The sequence below is a fragment of the Abramis brama genome (genome assembly GCF_963993115.1).
Source record: "Abramis brama genome assembly, chromosome: 4".
Lineage (NCBI taxonomy): Eukaryota > Metazoa > Chordata > Actinopteri > Cypriniformes > Leuciscidae > Abramis > Abramis brama.
This window is the reverse complement of record NC_139966.1, coordinates 33,213,012-33,223,217: the sequence shown is the minus strand read 5'-3', so window position 1 is coordinate 33,223,217 and position 10,206 is coordinate 33,213,012.

The window sequence follows — 10,206 nt, the reverse complement described above, 5'->3', positions numbered from 1 at the left end:
CTTGTTTCTTAGGATCTTCTCTAATCGAGAGAAGGCAGTTGTTCCTGGTGGGAAAGTGGAACTTATTAAACTTTATATTTAAAAACAAATAAATAAATAAATTAAAAAAAACAACAAACATACATACATAATTTAATTTAATAAAAAAACAAAATTATGTCTGTCGTATGCACATAGACACATGAGTTATATTGACACTGCTAATAGGGTAAACACACCTGCTCTCAACCACTTGCTCTTGTCCGTTGTATTGCGTCGTGGATGCAAACACTGTGGGAAAACAGGATCATCATGTGTGTGCATGTCTTGGATATGATTAAGAATTGATGTCCACTTTGCCACTCGCTCTGGCCCTGATGAAGAAGAAGCTGCTGTCCAATATATGTGGTTTTTTATACTGCGATACCACTTCTGCAGTTTTTCACTGTCTTTGTCCTGAGCAATCCTCAGCAGTTTCTTTGATACTCCTAATAATATAAACAAACAAACAAACTATAATTCAGCCATGCAGAAAGATACAGTGTGTTTATTGAACACAATATAATAAAAAGGAAGTTCTGGTCCAAGGTATGGTTTTGTATCATAATGTTTTGTAATAAAATTTTACTGATCTGTTTAAAAAATAACCAGTGTGAGACTATGACAGTCATTAGGGACATAAACAACACATATTCAGACAGGAGATAATACCTTTTTCAATGTGCCATACATCGTAATACTGTGTGATGTTGGCCTCCCGCAGGTATTTTTGTATTTGAGGGTGCCGGTCTGTAACAATGCTGTCAAAATTCACACTGTGTGCCCTCAAGAGATCAAGGCTCCTCCTCAGACTCTCTTTCTCCATGTTGTTGCTCCCTCCAACTTCATTACTCTGATTACAAAATAAAGGGCATACATGACAATTGTTGTCAATGCCTGTTATGTTAGCAATAGCTACACAGTAAAAAAAATCTTTTTCTGTACATTTACTTTGTTACATTGCATATGCATTACATCTTGCATAAGTCTGTAATGTTAGACTCACCTGAACTAGTTGCAGATCAATAATAGTGCTGGTCCTTAGGTCCATCACTGAGTAACTTCCAAACTTGGCTGAAGGACCTTTACGTAGAAAATTAATGTTTACTTTGTAATACATTCGGTATTTATTATTATTACCATGTTTTGCTTTCACAGTAATATGTAACAGTTGTTCAGCATTTAGTACCTGGTGAATCTGCCCTCATGTCTCCGCCCAGGACAATGTTCTGCTGCTGTCTGAGCTGCTGAAACATGCCATCCTGTGCCGTCTTCCAGCTATGTACAATTGCAGGCTGTATGTACCTCCGGGCATGAATTCGAAAGGTGGTGTAGTGGATCATTTTCAGTTTCATTGCCTGGAATATCTAAGGTCAGAAAAGAGGATTCCTTCATTTAGCATGACTTCAGGGACAGTATGTTCATTTATTTATGTTCAGGGTTGATCTTTGTGATATTACTTGCAATAGTAAATTATAGGCTAGAAAGTAAAATCCTCACCAACCTACCTGTTTAACTTTGAAGAAAGAGGCACCATTGGCATACACTGCAACAGAAAGCTGGAGGTTCCCTGCAGGAGTGCTTTGTATAATCGGCTGACTATTCCATTTCCTGAAGAAGTCACAGTGTGGGCAGCGTTGTTCCACAGAGAGGAATGTGCCAAATACTTTTCTCTGTACATTGGTAACACGTTGACACACAGGGCACTGCTCAAAGAGCTCCAGCAGGCAGTTTTCATAAACAATGTAAGTCGCTGTCTTGTGAACCGTCTTTGAAGACTCAAATCTATTAGAATAATAAAGAGTTACTTAAATAATTTCCAAATTCCACAAAATTTATACAATCGAACTGATTGCAACATTTAACAAAAAAATAGTCTTGTCACTAACTTCACATCTGTTGGCTCAGTCAAGGTTGTGACAGAGTCTGCTGGATCATATGTGGAATCCATAGGCTCTTCCACATTCATACTTGAGCTGGCTCCAGAAGGGTCCTCCTCTTCCTCCTCTAGCTCCAAGCGAGATCTCTTATTTGGCCTCTTTATTGGTGTTAATGATGGCAGTGGTATTGACTGGCCAACACCAATATCTGGGTATAACCTAGTTGTCTGTGTGCCTGTTACATAATAGTTGACATTTTAATACCGTGGAGTAATATAAAAAAATAAATATATATAAATATAAATATTTCACTTAAATGACAATTAATAGGTCATTTTCATTGGCTTTTAAGTGAAATTACTGAACTTAAATATACGAGCTTGATAAAAATGATAATTTTAGAAGAAAATTTCAGATGGCACTTAGAGGCTTTTGCATCTGAACTCTTATATATTGTAGCAACAATGACATCTGCTTTTCACATTAAGTGAATCATGTGGGTGTCGAACACATCGTCTTTGTCCTTAGGAAGACAGCGCTGGTTAATTATTCTCTCGGGGATGATTTTCTGGCGCCCGTGTGGCTGGACTCCCCTCCAGCTCAGTGTGAACCCCTAGTGACTTTATAGCCGTGTGACATTCCAGAGCGCACACACACACACACACACACACACACACACACACACACACACACACACACACACACACACAACAACATCCTTTGGGTGCAACTTCATATAGAAATATGGCTCTTGAATGTATATCTTCCGATATGTATGTGTGATTAGTTTTGCTTTATAATAGAGGTGTGGTTTGCTAGAGTATAGTTTTGAATTCTAAATGTTCACTGAAAGAAGGTTCCTCAATAGTGTCTTGTAACCCGACCTCGACATGGTCATAAACTTTATGACTCCAAAGCTGCAGCTCATCCAGTTCCTCTGCAAGCCAACATTCCAACACATTAACACACATGGAACTTTTCATGGAACTTTTCAGAGAAAACTCTTCAAATGTTTGATACGTATTCCTTTGTTTCCCAGGTGTCTTCACTTGCCATAACGGAAACACTGACAATTTTATTGTGTGTTTAATCAAACTTTATTTGTGTGTAATTATGCATATAAATGTAACGTTATGTTTCCCCTATCTTACCTGTCATATTTGGTATCTGTCTGACCGTCCTGTTTTAATCCAACCAGTCACACATAGGAGATTACAGTAAAATGTATTGTTCTGTGTGTACAATCTTACGAGGAAATATGAATTCTTTCTCTCATAAGACATATGGTCAAAGTAGGCGTGTCTTCTTCACACAAAGAAACTTTTTCCCGCTTCAGATCAGAAGACCTGATTTGCTGTTGTCCCAAAAAGAGGGCGTAAACAGATGTCTTTTAAAAAGAAGAGACCTCCTCTTATCTCTCTCTCTCATCTCTTGCTCTTGCTCTGACCTCCTCTTCTCCACGCGCAGCGCTTCTCCTCCCAACGGAACCAGCTGGACCAGGCCTTGCCTTGGCTTCTCCTCTGGGACGCATACCCTCGCGTCATGTAGAAGCTGCCGTTCTTTGCAACTAAGTTATATTTTACCTCTTCCTTCACGGGAGATGAATCCTATTTTCCGGTAAACGTTACATTCAGTGAGCCTTTTTAAGCTTCCCGCGACACCGGAAGACGCAGCAGAAACAGGACACCGTCCGCGCTTCCTTCCTGTCTCAGCCTCACCCGAACAGAGAACAGACTTGCAAGTATCTTTTGATCTCTCTAAAGCTGATTTCAGGTGTCTGGCTCTTAGGTTTCTGTATGTAATAATTACTAGCTTTTCTCTTCTCTCGATATCCTTTATTCTTTCTTTCTTTCATTTATTCTGATCATGTTATGTTTTATGTTCTTGTCTGGTTAAATGTTTATGTGTTTTATTGTTTGCATTTTTACGTACGTTTATATTTGTAGCTCATATAATCTCTAGTCTTACATTTATTAAAATTAATTTATACTTTTAACTGTCTCTGTGTTTGAAAACCCACCATTATAAAGTCAATGAAACAAAAGATCTAATTAAGCTACAAGCTCGATATTATAGACTACATTGAGTAGTTTTAATTAATAAACTCAGAAAGTTTGATGTTCATGGCCAGAAGATAAAACTTTCTTGGAGTTTGTAAATAGAGATACGCCTTCCTAACTGTAATAATCTTACATTTATTCGCTGGACGAATGACTGATGACCAGACCAGTTACAGAACAAGGTAATCTCGATAATTGATAAAGTAAATGTACATGCGACTTATGAATTATGACCATGAGTTATGATTATTAATATTTCCAAAATTCCCTATATCCTTGAGCTAATTTGCATTTACCCAGAGTCGTTTATGCTGCAATATATATATATATATATATATATATATATATATGTAACCCCTAGGGGGCGCTCCAACGCACAATTTGTGTATTTAGAATAGAGACCCCAAAAACCCACGCTCCCCTTTTAGATAATTAGGCAGGTTGCGTCCAATGAAGGAACAGAAATGGGACTGATGTACTCAATTATAAATTTATTAAACACTCACAAATATAAGAATTGGCAATCAGGGCAGACAAATAGTCCCCCCAGGTAACAGTAAACAATTTTACAATAAATAGGTCACAGTGAATAAAAGCCTCATAGTAAATGAGTTACAGGGTATAAAGTCTAACAATATCAAAACTACAGTGCATAAAGTCGAATAAATAGGTACTGTTCACAAAACACTGCAAAAACACTTCAAACCAATTCGGCCGTGCAAACATACACTAACACAGCATTTCACACTTCACTAGTGAACATTTCATCACAAAATAGACGCTGTTCCTAAAGGAGATATTGCTCGATGCCCATCGGCCGAATGTTGGGGGTATGACTGCCAAACAAAAAATAAACAAGGAAATAAAGCAAACACAACATTTAAATGAATAGGCTACCACAAGCAGGGCGCAATCCTAAGCCCAACTAGGTCCGGGTCATCCAGAAAGTAGCCGCTCCAAAAACACACACACACACACACACACACACACACACGAGATACAAAATACAACAGAATGATTAAGCTCAGGAAAAACAGTGGCTAGTGACTGACGTAGGCAATCCTCCTGTAAATCACAAGCATAAGTGGTTTATGATGCTATGACAATTTAAAACAATAACCAATCTCTAATTGGAAGATTAAAACAGGAAAAGGATCAAACTTACGTTTTTCTTTAAATCAACGCCGTATGCCCCGTAGCAATACAATTAAGTGGTGTGGATGACTAATAACTGTGCGCACTCTCATCAGTGTTGTTTCTATTCATAGGTGAAATTAACAAGAGAATAATCAGCGCTAAACCTTATACATTATATCTAAAAGAAACAGAGTCAGTGAACTTACATTGCTGCAACTCTTATAGGATCACTACTCCCTATTATAAAAGCAAGTTTCTGTAAGCTCGTCACTGCTGGTACCATTGACTGGACACCATAAAAGCAGACGCTGGTACCACTGACTGGACACCATAAGCGCAGACACCAGACCGAGCTACCGACAAACAAACAATGAACCGTGTTAAGCAGTTCAATGAATTTAAAAACAAATAGGCATGGACTTCCAAAAGGACTTGCGTTACTTACGTTGCTGCAAGACCTATGCAAGATCACTACTCGCTATTATGAAAGCAAGTTTCTGAAGGCTCGTCACTGCCGGTACCATTTACTGGACACCGTAACCGCAGGCGCTGGTACCATTTACTGGACACCATAAGCGCAGACGCCCAACCGAGCTACAAACAAACAAACAAAGAGCCGTGATAAGCGGTTCAATATTAACAACGAATAGACATAACCTCCCAAAAAGACTCACGTTCTCCCCCTCGCACAGCCGATACACCAAGAGACTCACTCTTCCCTCACGCCGCACCATTTTTCTGTTCCTCTCAACACCTTTAAAGGGATGCGTCGCTTACGCCACCTGATCCAAATAATCAGCTGGCCTTAAAGATACACTTCCCAACTCAACCACTTGACCCGCTACATTCACCGCCCCTAGAATGTCACCGTCTCGGTGACAAGTGGCAAAGGTGCTACAACCAGGGCCTAAAAACAACATTATGGGAGCTAATGGTTAAAGCAGCTTCCCCATTCCCCTACTACCCCCGGACAAGCATCACAAGAGAAAGCCCTCGCGCGCACTGGGCAGACACCCTCCCCATCGTCGACCCAACAAAGTGACTCTCTACGCACCTCTAAAAACTGCGAGTCAGGATTGAGGCGAATAAATTGTTTTAATTCCCTGCGCAACATTTTGTCTCGCACATTTTCCACGAACTGATCGCGAAGAACCGAGTCAGGGTTAGAAATAGCAGTTGAATTTTTGCGCTGACAAATTTCCATTAGGACCATTAAGGAATGGGAAAACTCACGCAACGATTCTCCCTCACGCTGGCGGCATTGGAAAAACTTTTGTTGAGTCTCAATGTAAGAGTGTGCACAGCCAAAAGTCTCCAATAATATTGAAAAGATTCTCTCAGGGTCAGCCCTATCAGTCGCTGGACGAAGTTTAATCTCCAATTTAGCCTCCCCTTCAAGAAGATCATATACAAAATATGCCTGTTCACTGAGGGACTTATGTCTAGCCTGTAAACATTTACGAACCTCTTCAACCCATTCCTCCAGAGGAGGACATTCCGGACCCGGACTACCAGAAAATTTGGGATATTTTCGTTCTCTTGGCACATAGACATACCTCATACCAGCTACACCTGGCACTGACCGACTCGGCTCTCCCTGATTTGTATCCACTGGGGACGCTACATTTCCCTGCTGAAGTCTTTCATTATCTGCTTGAAGTTGTTGGATCTGCTCAGTTAAAAGTCTAACCTGATCCTCCATGACCTATGATATTTGGGCAGAATAGAAAAACAGACAGTTTAATGAAGAGACAGTTAAATATTAAACGCAAACCACTTATTGCTTATAGGGTCGTCATCCCGGATCTCTCCTCAGCCACTGTTTTTCCTGTAATCAATATAACCTTGGTTATTACCACCAAAAAAAAAGAAAACCCATCCAACACAATACATACACAAGAACAAAATTCACAAATATTACACCAGTCCCAATATTATCCTGCCGACTATGCCAAATGTAGCAGGGCGCGGAAATCAGAGGAGATCGACTAGTGACTACGCCACCCTGGAATCTTGCCAGGGACAATACAATGGAATTTCTGCTTTAAGACAACACAGGTTCGTTCACAGTAAAGTGGCAGGAGACGTGGATACAAAAATATATATAAATTTTATTCAAAATAAATACTTTGTATAAGATTCACAAGACACAATCAACAACACATAGACAACAATGTCACTATTCAACAAGACACACACCGAGCGACCTGAGAAGTCAGCGAACAAGGAGCCGAGGCAGAGCAGGGGATAAAGGGCACATAAGGTCTCCACGGCAAGTCACCTGGCCCGTACACCTGTGCGCACACACACTCACACACAAGTACACACGCCACTCATGACACAGCACTCGTGAGAAAGACCACCACCAGCAATCCGCCCCTGCTTTACGCACTCAGCTCCTGTAACGACAGAATGAAGTTACACAGAGAATTGTCACAGTTGAAACGCACTCAGAATTGTCAGTTGAAACACACTCAGAATTGTCACAGTTGAAACACACTCAGAATTGTCACAGTTGAAACACACTCAGAATTGTCACAGTTGAAACACACTCAGAATTGTCACAGTTGAAACACTCAGAATTGTCAGTTGAAACACTCAGAATTGTCACTTTACAGAGACAACGAATGGAATAGGGGTGTTCACACTTTTCAATTTAAACCTTACAGATTTGAAATCAAAATACAAAAAAATAACTAATACAAAAGAAAAAGATATAAACCACAAACACACACGCATACACACACACGTAATACACAAACACAAAATACAACGATGTCCGTCCAATTGTTAACAGCAAAGCAACAGCGCCTTCGGACAGTAGTTCCACGCAGTCCAACCGCAAGAAAGCTAATCGGCCATGCAGACGCCACCCATCCGTACTTGATGCATCTTATGGGTACGATTCCTGGGAACCAAACCAGTCAGGCAGATAAACGCATACATGCAGACTAAGGGCTCGTCCAGTCGATCGGGAGGACAGCGTGTGCCAGCGGAAACTAAGCACTTCCATATTGAGGTGTAAACATTCATACTGGCCGTACTTCTCACTCCAAACTTTGACAGAGGAGGAACAACCTCAATAAACTGCCAGCCGCAGGAAACTCGTACGCCACTCTGGATGGCGACCGAGTGACCGCCCCAATTGGACGGACATCGTTGTATTTTGTGTTTGTGTATTACGTGTGTGTGTATGCGTGTGTGTTTGTGGTTTATATCTTTTTCTTTTGTATTAGTTATTTTTTTGTATTTTGATTTCAAATCTGTAAGGTTTAAATTGAAAAGTGTGAACACCCCTATTCCATTCGTTGTCTCTGTAAAGTGACAATTCTGAGTGTTTCAACTGACAATTCTGAGTGTTTCAACTGTGACAATTCTGAGTGTGTTTCAACTGTGACAATTCTGAGTGTGTTTCAACTGTGACAATTCTGAGTGTGTTTCAACTGTGACAATTCTGAGTGTGTTTCAACTGACAATTCTGAGTGCGTTTCAACTGTGACAATTCTCTGTGTAACTTCATTCTGTCGTTACAGGAGCTGAGTGCGTAAAGCAGGGGCGGATTGCTGGTGGTGGTCTTTCTCACGAGTGCTGTGTCATGAGTGGCGTGTGTACTTGTGTGTGAGTGTGTGTGCGCACAGGTGTACGGGCCAGGTGACTTGCCGTGGAGACCTTATGTGCTCTTTATCCCCTGCTCTGCCTCGGCTCCTTGTTCGCTGACTTCTCAGGTCGCTCGGTGTGTGTCTTGTTGAATAGTGACATTGTTGTCTATGTGTTGTTGATTGTGTCTTGTGAATCTTATACAAAGTATTTATTTTGAATAAAATTTATATATATTTTTGTATCCACGTCTCCTGCCACTTTACTGTGAACGAACCTGTGTTGTCTTAAAGCAGAAATTCCATTGTATTGTCCCTGGCAAGATTCCAGGGTGGCGTAGTCACTAGTCGATCTCCTCCGATTTCCGCGCCCTGCTACATATATATATATATATATATATATATATATATAATTAATGACAATACCACAAAAAATGAATATTTGACTTCACACTATATAAGATCTGGATCAGCAAACCTGTGCTTTTGTATTGCGGAAGTACAGTTTTCATTGAGAGCTGGGTCTGGGTGCCAACTGTGCACAGTTTCTTTTGGCTGGCCACATGTTGCACCATGTCCAATTTTTCAGATGTGCTTGCCTATACAAAAGCAATTAAGTGATCAGATAACATAACTTATTCCGGCGTAATATTGAAAAACATCAATTAGAGTATTTATAGTCTTGAATCATATGCATTTGCAGGATGTAAACAGTATTTTGCAGGTATTGTGTTACCATTCATCTTCATGCAGTTATAACTGTTTTTTTTACATTACTTCTTAATCAGTAACAGACACCGTTATAAACCATCTACAAAAGTAAGCTTAGTGTAGTATTACCACGTTAACTTTAACACCTGCGTACACAGTTTGTAATAACACAATAACCATAACGCGTTGTTCATTATAAACGTGGGATTATTAATTATTTTGAGAACGTCATACATAGAAAACATGCCGTAATGTACCCTGAGTGTAAACCTTAGCCGCATTCATCGTAACGCGTGCTAGCGATTTGCAAAGATTAATATAAAGGTTAATAAAAGTGAAACGTTACACTCACTTTTTCGGGAGGTGCAGCAGGAACACGAATAGTTGGTACTGATCCTTTTTTCAGGAGCAGCTTCTTAGCAAAACCAGCTTTATACTGACCCTCGTTTATAAAGCAGTCTGGTGAGAAATGATTCGCGCAAACATGAAAGTACTGACGCAGATCGTGGGGAATCTGCCCTTTGAATACAAAACTCAGCCACTGCGTCCTCAGCGGTTCGGGTTTAGGGACATCATAATGACTGCTGTGTTCGTTATTACACCCAAGAACAGAACACCACAATCGCTTAGACGCCATTCTGCTCCAGCGTATCAACACACATTTCAGTACAATCAACTTGTAAAAGTGCATGTACCATTATATGACCATTGTTGTGGCGCGCTTCGGCATGTGCGACGCAGGAATCGTCCTGATAGGATCACGCTTCCTCACCGCTTCGCCATAGGTTCGTGCAGTTCCCTCAG